The 15,729-nt window shown below is 40.7% G+C and overlaps 1 protein-coding gene across 29 annotated transcripts in view; it reads left to right on the plus strand.

Moving 5' to 3' along the window:
• Positions 1 to 15,729, plus strand: part of Dtna (dystrobrevin, alpha) — a 356,193-nt gene that overhangs the window by 100,169 nt on the left and 240,295 nt on the right. The gene's annotated exons all lie outside the window — the stretch shown is intronic.

The raw sequence follows: 15,729 nt of genomic DNA on the forward strand, positions 1-15,729 counted from the left end.
CAAGTCCCTCATTTTTGCCCATGTATAGGTTTTGTTTCTTTTTGGTCAAGCGACCTCTCCCTCTCCTCTTAGCGACAGCTTTCCCAAACTCACACAGCATTCCTCCTGAATAAATATTGTCCATAATAGTCACAGAGTGCATGGCGTGAATTGGATATTCTCCTTTATATGGGGAAAATAAGCGTGCTGACGCTCTCCCGACAGAATGTGGGACTGAGCAGTGTTCTGTGTAACTAGCCTGGGTTGGCTCTGCCAAGTAGAGCAGACCGAAATAGAGGCAGGCAGTGAATGGTTTAACATGGCTCCACCATACAACCCTGATAATAAGAAGTGATGTAGGGTGTCAGGATGTTGCCCTTCTGAGCCTAAAAAGGTAGGCGTTGTAAGGACAGAGCTGTACTTAGGAGTGCTGAGCAGTGTAGCAAGAACAAACAAAATACGAAATTAGCAGAGCCCAGAAATGGTCTGAGCAGCCTGGTGTGCCCAGTTTGCCTCCTAGCCTCCCTCTCCTTCAAGGTCCTAAGAAAGGTGGCGGCTCAGTGCCCAAGACCTGTCTGTGAGGAAGAACATGCCCAGAGTGCTTTAAAGCCGTCCTCTATGGATTGTAAATGTGTTTTGTTAGAAATATTTATCCTTAGGAGAGTTCGGGCAGTTTGTTAAATTGTAGCTAGCATTTAGTGACCCTCAGAATTAACCCATTAAATTGCACAAATTGCAAGGTATTCTCCATTCCCTATAAACAGACAGTAACTTAGCAGTTTCTTCCTAGTCATTTCCCAATGGCTGGTAATACTGTGTCCTAAACAGCTACATTAAGAATGAGACCGGCATAAATCTGTGACTGTACGAAGCAGAATGCATTTCAGGCAGAGATGCGTATACACGAACCATCATCTATCCACCTGGCTCAGGTAGATCGCTATTTAATTCTTGCTATATTGAGATTTGCCTTTTGATTTTCTATACATTAAAAGAACTTCAAGGTCGAAATGTTTAACATATAAGAATCTTTAACAATGTGTCCAATACTGATGGGGGATTAAATATGGGTCCATCACTGTTGGGTCACTGTTAGAGTTTCTTGTTCCATAATGAGGTAGAAAGCTTGGATTGGCTTCCTTTGGACATGGTGAAGGTTGTTGCCTGATGATATGTGTCTGCTGATTATAGGTAGGTCTCTGTTATTATTGCCTGTCATATCTCCACGTTCAGTGTCTTGTCTCCTTAATACATGACATAACTTCGCTTTGTGTTGAAAATGTATCTTGAAAATCATTCATTGAACCTGATAGCACGAACCTATAATTCCAGCATTTGGGAGTCAGAGTTGGCAGGCTCACTGCAAGTTCATGTAACACGGGCTATTTCTACTTCAAAATGAATAAATGAATGTGTTGTAGAAATCACTTGTAGGGGTAATCAGAGACCTAGCTAGGATGATGGTTTCCTGCAAAGAAGTGGCAGGTGGCAGACTGGAAATACCTTCAGCAAAGTGCAGGGGCCTTGAGCTCCTGTAGGCCTCATGAGCAAAGGTCCATTCAAGTCACTCTGTCTCAGTGGAAGATATGGTCTTTCCAGATCCCAGCGTATACTTGGCCAAAGACTTTGACATATTAACGAAGTCAGTCAGGCCAGCAGAGGAAACTGTTTGCCAGTCGTTCGCCTGGATAGTCATATGCCAAGGGGCAAGACTTTGAGCTTTGAAGTTTAACTTATCTGTTTGCTCTCTAATTTGTAAAGTTTTTATTGTTTTCATTCTGTGTGTGCATGAACGATGGGGTGCACCTGTGTGGAGGTCAGAGGTCGCTTCGGTGGAGTCGTTTCTGTCCTTCCATCTTTGCGTGGGTCGCACGAGTCACGTTCAGGCTGTCGGGCTCGCCGGGCAAGCGGTTTTATCCACTGCGCCGTCTCCGCAACAGCCTGACTTCTAAGTTCTCATTTGCTGAGCTCTCGGGTTGTGGTTAACTCTACCCTTTTTGTATTTCTGGCACTTTTTCTTACTTGACCAGAGCTCTGGGTCCAAGTATCTATGCCATGACCGCTACAAGAGATGACCGCTCACTCTGCTGAACTGGAAATGGAGTAGCTACAGTTCCTTAGAGCAGATCTCCAGCCTGCTCAGCCTGCTATTGCCATTGATGATTCGGGGCGATTTTTCTGACTCATCTGTCCTTTACGTTCTAGTTGGGTTCCAATTGGTTTACGACGTCTTGGAGAAACCTCCAACTTCTTATGCTCCATCTATAGTACTAAGCAATCCTTTCACTTGTCCCTCACAGGCCACTTTCCTTGATAATCTCTTTGATCTCTAATCTACCCACTCCAGCCCCTTCAGCTGTTCAGAAAACTTGACTCTTCCGGCTTTCTCCGTGCCTGTATTTAGTATTACCACATCTTTTTAGATTATTGTTAAGTTAGCCCCCTCCGCCCCCTGCTTCCTCCGCACTTGCTCTGCCTCGGGTCTTTATTGTCTGAGTTGCTGTTTTATTCTTACACTTATTCTTCTGCCTCTAGTCCCCTCCCACACCACCACAGTCCAGTGGCCATGGCTCATGCTGGACAAATAACAGCCGAGTTCTGAGAACCACAGCTGCTAATGATTAGAGAGCTCCAGAAGCCTTCAGAATCGGACTGTGCCATCTCTACCACAGCCTGCAAGGCCTGTCACGGCATGTCAGTCTTTATCACCTGTCCTCTCCTTAGCTGGTCATCACCAACCCTTAAGTCAAATACTACTACAGCCTCCTCCGGGATCAGCCGTATACCAGAGCAGTGCGTGAGAGTGCACAGAACATTTCCCAGACTGCTTGTTGCCCTTCAACTTTCACTTCCTGGGTCACTCACTATGCCTTCCTTACCTTCAGAGTTCACCCTAAGTTCCCAACATCTCTAATAGCACGGACTGTGCCATACAGTGTCAACTGCTTGCTCTACTGTGTGGTACACAGAAAACACTCACTACAGGTTTAAGGAATGAACAATCACTGTTTCCAAGGCTGTCATTCTTGCATGATCACCCCCCCCCCTTTTTTTTAAACTTATATTCATTGTATATGTTCTGACATTGCATAGTTATCACTAATGGTGCTAAAGGCCGAGTGGAATCAGGAAATGTCTGCATGTCTGGTGGGAGACATTCTTCTGAAAAAAGTGGGATTAATGTTCATTTTACTGCCAAGGAAGGCCAACTGATAACAGGGTATATGTTAGCGGTAAACTGGGATGAGTCAGCTACGTATTATCAAAAAGGTCCTTAGTCAAAGGATAGTCATGTGTAGAAACAGGTTCTGGAAAGCCAGAGACGACCAAATCCTTGAGGCTTGATGGCAAGCCAGCCTAGCCTATGTGGAGAGTCCCAGTCCAGTGAGAGCCCCGTCACAATAAATAAATAAATAAATAAATAAATAAATAAATAAATAAATAAATAAGCAAGCAAGCAAGCAGATGGAACCAGTGGAATGATGCCCAAGACTGACTGCACATGAACACAAATGAACACAGACACACACACACACACACACACACACACACACATGCACGAACGCACGCACGCACGCACGCACACACACATGTGTACACATATACACAGATACGTACACATGAACTTCATCAGAAACTATAGCACATCAGGAAAAAAAAACCATTGAGAAACTAAATTAAAATGAATCCTCTTCTGCATGGTCAGATCCAAACCATGAGAAAACACTGGCTTCTCAGTGGACAGTGAGAACACGAGGAAAAAGTATTGAGTAGATTATGTGTGTGACTTCATGACCCTAAATTTTAAAGTTGCTTTCAGTTTTTTTTCCTTAAATGAAAGGCCTTGAAGTACAGCATTGATCTCATAGTACTAAGAAAAGAAAGGCTCTTTGGCTAATGACAAACTGAATGTTGTTGTTGGGGACCAAAAGAGGCTGATATTCGGTAAAGCTGTTTAATCCAATTTGCCTCTTTGGATTTTATTATGTGTCCTTGATATGGCAAATCTTGAGTTTAAGGGAATGAAGAAATCTGCCTTATGTAATTTTCACGTAGTACTCTCCTTCCTCCACGAAGAGAAGAGCTTCAATATAGATGGGGCCAAAGTTAATCTTTAAACAAATATCAGACTCTAATAAAATGTTTAAATCCAGTCTTTAAAGTGTGAATCTGAAAATTCCTACAGAGCATATGAAGATGTATTCTCTTCTATTTCATTTATGGGAGAAATGAAGACCACCTGCTTAACAGGAATCAGATGTTAGCTTTTAAGTCGTGGGGAGAAGGGTCAAGCTCCTGCCTTTCCCCTTATCTGTCCTAGGCAATGGGATTATTTACTTATACCTTCCAATAGACAATGGCCTTGGCTTCACGCTTCTATAAATGTTCTTTTGTTTCTACTCTCTACTTGAGTTGATCTCACCCAGTTTAATAAAACTCGTTTTTTTTTTCTTCCTCAGCAGTTAGCATTTCCATCACAGTAAGTCAAGTATTAGGATAGCTTGGTATTATTTGGTCTCTTAAAAATGCACACTTCTCACCATCGTGGCTTACACTTGCAATCACAGAATTTAGGGGACTGAGGCAGATCCTAATGAGTTCAGGGCTCGTTTAAACCATAGAATGAGTCCCAGGCCAGCCTGAGCTATGTAAGACGACCGTGTCTCAAACTTAAAAACTAAAGGCAGTTTAAGGAAAATCATGCCTAGAAATATTTTTATTAGACATTAATATAAGGACTGAGCATGCTCAATTTTTTCACATACCATTTAATATCAAACATCAGTTTGTTTGCATGAGTAAAGCTGGACTTTGCAGTTTCGCAAAATAAATATGATGTTAAGATGAGTCCGTCACCCAGAGTTATGAAAAATTGTGGATATCTATGTATTTTTTCAAACAATAGATTTCTTTTTATTACTTCCCTTTTAAAATTCCATTTACTTTCTTCTGTTCATCCCTATATGACTCTGAAGGCCACAAATCTATGGACACTGAAAAAAAAAACCAGATTCACCCAAATAATGGCAATTCAGGAGTACAAATACCTCACTAGTTATGTAAAAAGCTGTAGAATGATTTTTTGAATGAAGTTGATCTTCTAATATAAAAGAAGTCATAAATCTCAGATTGCCTTCTATACATTTATAGAAGCAAACTCCCTAACAGAATTGCCATCTGTTAAAACCTCAAATAAACTTAACTATTCTTTTTCAAAGCTCCGACTGGAGGGGTAGCTCATTGGTTAAGAGCACTTACTGCTCTTGCATAGGGCATGGGTTCAATTCCCAGCACCTGCATAGCATGTACTTTCTGACTTCCTGGACACAAGACAACTTGTGTGCCCATATGGACATGCATGCAAAAACAATCATATACATAAAATAAAGTAAATCCAGTATTGGACACCATTTTGTAGGTACGATACATATGTAATTTTCTTTTTATATGTGTTTAAATTATGGCATAGACAAATGTACTAGGTATGGCTTCCTAAGAAAGTGAGCTCCAATCTCAGCGTGATATAGAAAGAATTTCCTCTCGTGTGAGCCACTTAGTGGTTATATGTTGACTGGAGGCTTTCTCCACACCTCATCTCTTCCTTGGCCAAAACATACTGTACAGCCATACCTGGCCGTTTTAGCAGGGAAGGAAATGCAGTCCTACCAACAAGTTTGAAAACAGGAAGGACTGAATATCTATAGAGAGCTCCAGTAAACATCCAAACCCGCACATGATTAAGTACCCCCAAGTCTCTACACTGCTCTACACTGGGGGATATGTGAGCATGAAATGTGATGATGTAATGCTGACATCTTTTGTCCTGGTCACATCTTCTGACTCTCATCCCTTAGCTCTTCGGCTCACAAGACCCTACTATTTTTGCAATGCCCTCATCTTATGCAGTGCTAAGAGTTTGGCCATCTTCCTGCCAATCACTGGATACTCCTGGCCATAAATAATTTTTGGAATTCAAAGAAGCTTCTAATAGGGGATTTGTACAAAATGGGAAGAGCGACTATGAAATGTTCATTATCCCATCTCTACAAACTGCTCATGCATATAGAGAACTGGGTGAAAAAATAATTGACCGCAAGTTTAATCCGCACCCCTACCTTTACTAGTAAGTGAGGTAAAAGGACTAGGCTTAAAGACGAGGGGACAGTAACACACTGCACTTTAGAAATGCATAGGCTTGAACAACACTCACATCACTCAAACCCTGTGTGTGCTTAGCATTTATCTGTAAGTGCTGAGATAAAATCTGAGATAAAATCTAGGAGTAATGAGACAGTTAAAGGATTACACATTTTAAGGCACTTTCCTGGGGTCCTTGGAATTGTCATTTAAGTCAGCAAATTTAATTTGTGTTCTTGGTAGCAGTAATCCTAGGAAATGCTTTGTGGGATGTTTACGGATTCTGAATCAAGCAAATTGCTATAGATTTTATCTGTCTCTTAGAGATCCTGGCCTACACTAACACTAAGGCTTCATGAATGTTCTACGAACACAGGATGAACTTGCTTTAAATCTTCTGTTTTCTAACATAGAGTTTGAGAGGGCAACAAAAGAGACACACAGAAAGAATGTTTCACATCATCAAACGTAGCATGGTAAATTCTACTTTAATTATACCTGTTATGTTTTATTAAGAATATATAGTGGGGATAAAACCTAGAACCCATATCTAAGAACTCATAACTTCTAGCTCCAGAGGATTCAGTGCCTCTGGCCTCTGTGGCACTGTACCCACATACATACATACATACATATGTGCACACACACAGGTTCACACATATGCACATGTACACACATATGCACATATGCATATACATGCATGCGCACATACATACATAAGTTAAAAGTAAAATAATATATTTTAAGGAAGTTTATAATATGATACTCTTCCTGTTTAATACTTTTAGAATATGAAACTAACGATTTTTAAAGGACTTTTGTAAATATCTTCACTATTTGCTAATTTATTTTCATTCTCTTGATTAAAAAAACATTATTTTTAAATTAAGGTGCCATTCAGTAATATTTTAAGTTATTGAAGTACATTATTTGGAATACACCAAAACTAAGAAAATCATTCAGAACTCACACATGATTTTTCCTTTTTAACCCATCTTTCGAAGTCTTATATTGTTACTCCTTTTTACATCATGGCCATGCATTATTAATCGGTTAACTTAGTTTTTATTTCTGAGTTAAAACCTTCTGAAGAGAAAGGACTCTCTCAATTTCAACATCTATTTCTTGATTGTTTTCCCTTCCCTTCACTTGCTTCAAAATCAGAAATATTAAAGCTCTGAAAAAGTGTTTGCTTGCAATCCCACCAACAATGGAGGAGTGTTCCTCTTTCTCTACATCCTCACCAGCATCTGCTGTCACCTGAATTTTTTATCTTAGCCATTCTCACTGGTGTGAGGTGGAATCTCAGGGTTGTTTTGATTTGCATTTCCCTGATGACTAAAGATGTTGAACATTTCTTTAGGTGCTTCTCCGACATTTAATATTCCTCAGCTGAGAATTCTTGTTTAACTCTGCACCCCATTTTTTAATAGGGCTATTTGATTCTCTGGAGTCTAACTTCTTGTGTTCTTTGTATATATTGGATATTAGCCCTCTATCAGATATAGGATTGGTAAAAATCTTTTCCCAATCTTTGGATTGCCATTTTGTCCTAATGACAGTGTCCTTCACCTTACAGAAGCTTTGCAATTTTATGAGGTCCCATTTGACAACCACTCTAAAAATCAGTCTGGCAGTTCCTCAGAAAATTGGAAAAAGTTCTTCCTAAGGACCCAGCTATACCACTCCTGGGCATATCCCCAAAAGAAGCTCCAACATATAACAAGGACACATGCTCTACTATGTTCATAGCAGCCTTATTTATAATAGGCAGAAGCTGGAAAGAACCCAGGTGTCCTTCAACAGAGGAATGAATACACAAAATGTGGTACATTTACACTATGGAGTACTACTCAGCTATTAAAAACAATGATTTCATGACATTCTCGGGCAAATGGGTGGAACATGAAAATATCATCCTGAGTGAGGTAACCCAGTCACAAAAAAACACACATTGTATGCACTCACAGATAAGTGGATATTAGTCAAAAAGAAGCTTGGAGTACCCACAATACAACTCACAGACCATATGAAACCCAAGAAGAAAGAGGATCACACCAAATTGTGGATGCCACAGTGCTACTCAGTAGGGGAAAGAGAATAATCTTTGGGAAGTAGAGGGAGAGGGGATCTGGGAGGGAGAGAGGAGGGGAAGAGAAAAGGGGGGGCAGTTCAGATAGGGGAGGAGATTGGGGAGGACAGAGGGTCAGAAATTTGAAAGAAGGTGTGTGGCAGTGAAGGAGGAGGAACTGAGAGTAGCCACTAGAAAGTTCCAGATACCAGGGACCCCAGAGGTTCGCAGGACCCAACAGGGAGGTCTTTAGCTGAAATACCCAACAAAGGGGAGATAGAGACCATATCCAGTGCATAAGCACGGCCCCCACTTGTGGGATGGGGCCACCCACCCACCTCAAACATATTAATCCAGAATTCCTCCCATCAAAAGGAAATGCTAGGACAAAGAGTGGAGCAGAAGCTGAAGGAAAGGCCATCCAGAGACTGCCTCACCTAGGGATCCATCACACATGCAGCCACCAAACTCAGACACTATTGCTGATGCCAAGAAGTGCTTACTGATAGGAACCTAGTACAGCTGTCCCTCGAGAGGCTCTGCCAGACCTGGACCAATACAGATGTGGATGTCCACAGTCAAACATTAGAGTGAGTGCAGGGACCCCAATGGGGAAGTTAGGGCAAGGACTGTAGGACCTGAAGTGGTTTGCAACCTCATAGAAAGAACAAAAATATCAACCAACCAGATCCCCCAAAAGCTCTCAATGACTAAACCACCAACTGAAGAGTACACAGGGGGTACCCATGACTCCAACTGGATATGTAGCAGAGGACTGCCTTATCTACCATGACTGGGAGGGGAACCTCTTGGTACTGTGGAGTTTCAGTGACCCAGTAGAGAAGAATGCTGGGCCACTGAGGCAGGAGTGGGGGCGGATAGGGGAGTACCCTCAAAGAGGCAGGGGGCAGGGAAGAGGGGATAGTGGCCTTATAGAGGGGAAACTCAAAAGGGGAGATAACATTTGAAATGTAAATAAAATAACCTATAAAAATAAAAAGAGTTCTAACTTTAATAAAATTATTTTCTAAAGTTATCACCTGAGAGAATTTTCCTATGAAAGAAGGGTAAAAAATGACTAAAACAAAACCAAAAAAGTACCCACTTTCCTTAGTAGAATGTGTGTTATGTTGAGGTACAGTGACATAGAGAGAAAGTTAATTTGGCCAAAGTTATGGTAAGCATAATTTTATGTGCATGTGTGTACGTTCATGCATGTACAAGTAAATGTTTGTGTCCAAGTGCGTGTGCATTGGGTTCACATGTGTGTAAATGGAGGTACACGTGTGTGTATTCATGTAGAGAGTGAAGGACAGTGTCCTTCCCCAAACACTAGCGACATTATTCATTTGTTTATTCATATTCATTTGTCTGTCTGTGGGTTTGTTTGTTTAGAGGCAAGGTCTCTTAAGGAACCAGAAACCAATTAGTAGGCTCCACTGGTGGATGGGTATCCTGTCTCCCAAGTACCATGGTAACAAGGGTGTCCCCCTGACTTCTTCTGGGGCTTGTGGGAAATTCAGCTCAAGCCCTCATGCTTGTACAGCAGCATGTTGTACTGAAGTCAGTCTGGTAGAAGACATTCTTACCACACATACTTTCCTGGGATTACATTTGGTTTACATTTTTAGCTGGGATTACAGTAGAATTCAGGAGGCGCCATGATGGCTGCCACACCTCCAAACGAGCACGGCAGTAAGACCTGCAGGTTTCTTTTGAGCACTGTGGGCTCATCCTGATCTGTTTGAAGACCCACTTCAAAGAGCCAAACAACCGCATTCTTCCCGTGTATTCTGTTACGAAGCTGTTATAGCCCACATTTTGAACCTGCCTAGCAACTGAGACATTTAGAAGGCTGGGAAATATCCTGCATAACCATTTGGCAAGCGTGGGAACATAAATCTCAGTTGCTTAGATTTACAGTATTACAATCTCTCCTTCAAAATGACATGAGGGGAGCGTTTAGTGTAATGAGGCAGAGTCCTGGTGTGCAGGTGACATTATTTTTTCATTGCACAGGGGTAAATCATTGCTCCGCTTTCTATACGATGCCCTAGTGGCCTCAGAGACAATACAGCTTGCAGGAAAGCCTGCTTCCCTCTTAGACAATAACTTATTCTATCAGAGTATGCTTTCTGAGAATTACCCATAGCATCTCTCACTGTAGGCAGAATTTCATGAAGGTCATTTACATGTCGCTACTGAACTTCACTGGGTATTTTTTTTTAAACTTAAGAAGGTTACCTGGAGCCTGACATATTGCTGTGACAGGAAAAACCGAAGGTATTTTATAACTGTAGCATTCGGAAAACAAGAAGAAAGTGTGGATAAGAAATTAAATCACAAGCATCGAGGTTTTGTGTTGGCGTTTCTCTGCTTTTGCAAACTTTTAAAAAATATGTAAGCTGGGCCTCTGACATGGTTCAGTGAGTGAAGGCATTCACTACCAAGCTTGACCTACATTAAATTCTAGGAGCACGTGATAGGAGAGGACCGCTTCATGCAGGCTGTCCTCTGACCGCCACATGTGTACTGAGGCATGCACACTCACACACAAATACACACAACCAAATTAAATAATGTAGTACAATATTTTGAAGCAAGCATAGATCTTTAGAAGTGGTCCTTGGAGACTTAGTAATAATAATCAAACAGACACTTCTCTGTATTTGCAGGGAGCATTTTCATATTCTTTTGAACACTAAATATACAGACCTAAATGTCAAAGGGTACAAAGATTTTATAAGTAAGTTGTGTGAGGTAAGATAAGAATTAATTAATAAAAAAACTTCTCTTTAAATGCCCTCACCAATTGGTGTTACAGCACTTAAGAAAGATTGCACCAGGCTTTCTGCCAAACCATTACTGGTAATCTGATGACAAGGGATGAAGAAAATTCAGATGCTACTGCCTGCCTTAGTTAGATATGCATTTACTAAAAGAGGAGCTAACGCATTTCCTACACAGACCTTCAAAGCTGCTCATACACACACGCACACACATGCACAAATGCTTTTACAAGTCTAAGAATATACACATTAAATACATCTCTGCCCCAAGCAAACAGCCTTAGCAGACACAACTGGCCTTGGCGGGATCGTTTCTGTATTTTGAGTGGGTTCAGTATATAGCAACATTTCCTTCAATGGCTGCAGCAGAGAGAATTAAATTATTCATAGATGAACAAGATTTATCATCTCCCTTGTGTGGGTAAATTCCGGTGATGGCTCAAAGTCATTCATTCATAAATGAGTGAGTTGGGCCACTATTGCGTATGGTTTATTTAAATTATTGAAATGTAAACCTGTTTTCTACATAAGGCTCAAAATGCACTCAAATATAGTGATGTAAGAAAATAAAGATAGCATGCATTTTTATAAAAGGAGGATTTTTTAAATTCTGAAGTTCTGTTTTGAGACAAACATTGCAGGGCTCTGAGCATTTGCAGTTAAGTTTGGGCCACTGGGGGCTCCTCCCTCTTTTCCTAAGTCTTTAAAAATCTTTTAGAGATAGCTGCATTTTGGCATAGCATCTTCCTGTCTTAGTTATAAAGTTGATCATGTCTCCCAGCTCGTAGGCACACATTTTCAAAGTAAAGTCACACGTAGTTCTCTGTGTTCCTTTTCTGTCTTCCAACAACACAAAAGAACAGTTGGCAGTGTGCCAACAATACAAGATTGATCATCTGTCTGTTAGAGTGGGCCCTTACTAAATCTTGGCATTAGATTGTGTGTCAATCTTAATCCATGTCATGCTTTGGAGGAGGGCTCTGTCTACCAGAATGACCTCGGCACACAGAACCAAAGCCATTAGACTACAGAAAGTGACATGAGACTTACAGTCCCCAGAGAAGGTGTCCTGAAGAAAACAGTGCTGGTTGGGTCATAATACGGGAATAAGCATTCCCTAGAAAAGGAAAGATGATGGCAAGTTGGTTCAGGATGAAAGTTGTCGTGTAACAAAGGTGGGAAGTTTCACGGTATACAGAGCCACCAGTGGCTTGGTGTTCCTATGGGGTGAAATGGGAGGCCGAAGCGAATGGCAATGAGTTTGAAAAGAAACATGGAGTTAAGCATAGACCACCTTCTACACTATCTTGAAAAGTTTTCTCTCTAGTCTTGACAGGACAGAGTACTTCTGAAATCCAAACCCTTCCTGAAAATAATCGATGCAAGAAAGAACAGTAAAGATTGGCTCGTGGGGGGCTGGAGCCAGATCTCAAAATGTTCCTATGCATTAAAGTCCTCTGGACATCGTGTCCTTCCACTTTACTTCATTAAGACATCCTTGTTCATCTGCCTAATAAAAGTCCTTTTCTCCAAATTAAAAAGAAGATACACATCTTATCCAATCTCTCTTTCCCAAAGTTGTTCCCATTCTGACAATTGACACTGATTGCTATTCCCCTGGATCGAAAAGCAAAATACTCCGTTGCAAATGTAATTTAAAATAAATGTTATACAAAACAAAATTATATGAATCAATTGCTCTGAACAATAGTTTTAGGGAAATCAAGAATCGAACAAAGGAGAGGGAGAACTGTGCAATGGTTTGCTCATTAATTAAATTTAAATTAATGCATGAGGTCTAGGTAGATGGAAAATGAGGTTGCCCACTAACGAAAGCTGCCATCATAATTTTGATTATGTATAGAAATCTGCTTGCTATAGCTGAATATTCTATATAGTCTATATTCAAGCACATGTTCTGTAAAATAGGCCACGTCATGATTTGCTCATCGTCTAAGCCTTTCACTAGCTAAGAATACTTGCCAGGAGAGATGGGTGAATTTTTACTACGGCATCCAGCTCCTTTCACACAAAGATACCGTTCTGGAAGGAAGTCCTTTCTCTCATGACCTTGGCATTTGGTGGCACTATTCAACAAAGCTTCATGTTTTCCTAGACATTTTTGTACTTCCTTTTTCTGTATCGTATCCAGCATTAGTAATTCAGAACACACACCAAAAAATGTAGGGATCAATCGAAAGAAAAGCAAACAAGAAACACAGTTCTGAAAATCAAAAAGCTAACGCTTTCTTCCAGATGCCTCTGTTAAGGGTAAAATGCAAGGGAGGAGATTGCAGTCAAGCTGAAGCGGAAGTGACTATGATGCCAGGTCTTTCTGATTTGAATTTTAAGTTCTGATAACATCAATAAAGGGAATCCCGTAAGTCCTACCGGGTCCTTGAACTCTTCTGATAAATCTAGTGTCGATTTTAAATTCTTCTGAAAAGGACTCTGTTGTGGCATTCACATTTAACACTCCTAAGTTACTCTGCTGGCATTTAGGTGAGTTGGAATGTGTACATGCATGCTCCCAAGCCTACAAAGAGATAGGCAGCCAAAGCCGTGAATTCCTTTTGTTATCAAAATCAGGAGTGAGCTTCCTCAGGAGCTCTGTCTGCTACTAATTGCCTAGCAGGCAAAAGGGTTTTACCAAAGCAGTTCTAAAAATAAAATACATCCGTCAGTGCTCAAACACAGACGCTGATCAGTCCTGTTTGGTCAGTTTACCACCCCAGAGCACCCGCCAGTGTGTGTTTCTACTTAAATGTTCAGGTGTCTTTTTTCACAAAGGTAGTTCTTATTCTCTTTCGGATTCTGGATGGTGTGATGATGAGAGCTTCCAAAACATTTTCTGAGCCTAAATTGTTCCTCATGAGTTCAGCCCAACCTGTAGAGACACCAGAAGACTCAGAACTGCTTTAATGATGACCAGGTTTCCATCTCTTTCTGCATTTTAGTGATCCATCATGTGTGTTTGAGAGAATTAATCCCCCATTCCTCTATCTTTCCATCACAGGGTGAGGGTAGCTGCCCTTTCATCTACTATTTAAGTACTTTAAACCTTTATCAATCATGGGGCTATCAACACTTCTAGCAGAGGTCAACAAAATTAACCTTGAATTTGCGGTGGTGAGTGAGACCCTCTGGATGTCACAGTGCATCACATGCCTAGCACACGTTCACCCAGTCCTTCCCTGCCTCTTCCCATCTAGGTATGATGTCATGAATAGCATTGTTCACATGACACCCCTAGATTGTCTTAGTTTTTATTTATTAATTATTCTTAGCTCTTTTGTTAAGCCTTCCTGATCATATAAAACTTCACCTCCCATTTTCAAACTGGGAATCATTAAAAATGTAAGACAATAAATACTTGTATGCAATGTTCTTTGAGTGACAGTTGGCATAGGTACACTTTTTTTTTTGAGAAAATAAAAAATGACAGAGGAGGTGGGAACATACCTCTGTTGATACAATGCTTCTCTAACATTCACAAAACCCTGGGCATGACCCCAAGCACCACATAGGCTGGCATGGTGACGGATCCATGTAACTTCGGTACTCAGGAAATGACATAGGGAGATGATAAGTTCAAAATCAACCTTGGCTCCATAACACGTTTTATGCAAACGTGCAATATAGAACACCCTATTCGAGGGAGAATAGAAAGGAATGACACAGAGCTAAATCCTACTCTTTTCTTTCAAAGTAGGCGCTATGCTATGTTGCTTGTAGGAGTTTGTCCTTGGAAGAGACTCACTCACCTCTCAAGATTAACTTGTAAGCTTTCCTGTGAGGAAAACCACAAAACACACCAAGTTCCACTGTCCTTTTAACTCCCTCATTTCTACATGCTAACCTACACTAAACCAAGGAACTAAACTCAAGGCCAAATTGTTAGTAATCTAAACATTGGTGTCTCATATCATTATTGTCTTCTTTCTAAATGAAAGTCTAAAGATTAGGTCTCCTGAGGTGGACACACCAGAACACTTTCTAAGATGTTTCATTGATATTTAAGTTCTCAGAAATAATATATCAAGGGAAAATGGGTAGCTGGGGACATCGTCACTTGCATGATGATTCTGTGGAATGTTGTTTTATGTTGTGGTCACTGGGGTCTCACACAATTGTCATAGGCACTTGATTTTGCTGTGTTTAATAGGTCCAAGAATATGGGAATGATGGGACTTCGTGAATAATTCTACATGCACACACCCATGAACGCACAAAAACACATAGACACATATAGGCCCCCACACACAAAATTTTTAGAAATAAAAGAGGACATGAAATAGTTAAGAAAACATAATGAATACTCTCAGTAAAATACAAGATGGCCTAAAAGTGATAAAGTGGTTGCATACTCTCATAGATCAAGCATGGTTTGAAGAACTGTGGTGTGGGCTGAACATCCTTACCTTCTTACCGTCAGTTGTTTTATTGGGATACCAACAGGATGTAAATCTCCAGGTGTCAAGATGAGATGAGCGCTATTAAGCTTTTAATGAACTCAGCATTGTGCCCACGACGCAATGGTGTCCTGATAAAGGTCTGATGCGTTAGGGAAATGTTGATGTCATCATACAACAATAACAACGTACTCGAAATTATGCAGTTCTTCACACTGTGTAGATGGAGTAGTACTAGAAGAAAGTAAAAGGAAACACTCCTTGCAGTGATCCATGAGTCAGGAGACACTGAGATAATTTTCTTCTTCCTACCTACCTGAATCGTGAATATTTTCCACAG

This window comes from Rattus norvegicus, chromosome 18, assembly GCF_036323735.1.
Source record: "Rattus norvegicus strain BN/NHsdMcwi chromosome 18, GRCr8, whole genome shotgun sequence".
In the NCBI taxonomy this organism is placed as follows: domain Eukaryota; kingdom Metazoa; phylum Chordata; class Mammalia; order Rodentia; family Muridae; genus Rattus; species Rattus norvegicus.